The 751-nt window shown below is 42.6% G+C and overlaps 1 long non-coding RNA gene across 1 annotated transcript; it reads right to left on the reverse strand.

Moving 5' to 3' along the window:
- Positions 1-173: 173 nt before the first annotated feature.
- LOC107581046 (uncharacterized) lies at positions 174-739 on the reverse strand. The gene is made up of 3 exons (XR_001608769.1): positions 512-739; positions 367-441; positions 174-293 (listed from the first exon to the last, which is right to left on the reverse strand). It is a non-coding gene; the product is annotated as an uncharacterized lncRNA (long non-coding RNA).
- Positions 740-751: the final 12 nt, after the last annotated feature.

Here is a 751-nt window from a genome sequence, read left to right on the forward strand (position 1 = left end):
CTGACTAAATACTTTTTTGCCCCACTGTATATACATACAGTATATTACAATGAATGTGCTAACGTTTATTTTAAAGTAATGATATTTATTGCGTTAAACCCCAATCTAAAGGTATCAAAAGTACTGGTTAAGACACTGATGTATTTTCTCTCCGCTCAGATAAACAGCTGTGTAAGTGTAAAGGCTCTCTCACCCCACGGAGGGTTTCCCAGCTCCTTAAAGTGTGTTGTGACAGAAACCAGGTCTGTGTCGATCTTGAGGTTCATCTCGCCGTTCAGATTAGCCTCCAGCACCTGAAACACAAACGCCATCAGAGCCCTCTACACAACATCCATTTCTCTTTTCTCCCATTCACCATAAACTCACCAGATAGTTGGAGAGGTTCTTCATGCGGTCCACAACGCTCTTCATGGTCTTCAGAGGAGGTAAATATATGCTGACCTAAGCATCACAGTCATTCCATTATTAATGCTGTAGAGCGTCGTAAACGGTCACTCATATAACGACTCACATCAAAGTCTGGCATCTGCGGCTCTCTGAAATCGTGCCAGAGTCGTCGGGGAATCACGTCCACCGGGATATCATGAGTGACCACACGACTGACGCTGGACAGAGACGGCTGGAGACACGCGTGTGACGATCAAACACAGTTCTGCTACACATACACTACAGTAAAACATGCCTTTACAGTTAGCTAAAACTACAACCATAAAGCTGTTATCTTAAATAAAATGAAAATACTGAAATAAAA

The sequence above is a fragment of the Sinocyclocheilus grahami genome, unplaced genomic scaffold, assembly GCF_001515645.1.
Source record: "Sinocyclocheilus grahami isolate Dianchi unplaced genomic scaffold, SAMN03320097.WGS_v1.1 scaffold66999.1, whole genome shotgun sequence".
Taxonomy (NCBI): domain Eukaryota; kingdom Metazoa; phylum Chordata; class Actinopteri; order Cypriniformes; family Cyprinidae; genus Sinocyclocheilus; species Sinocyclocheilus grahami.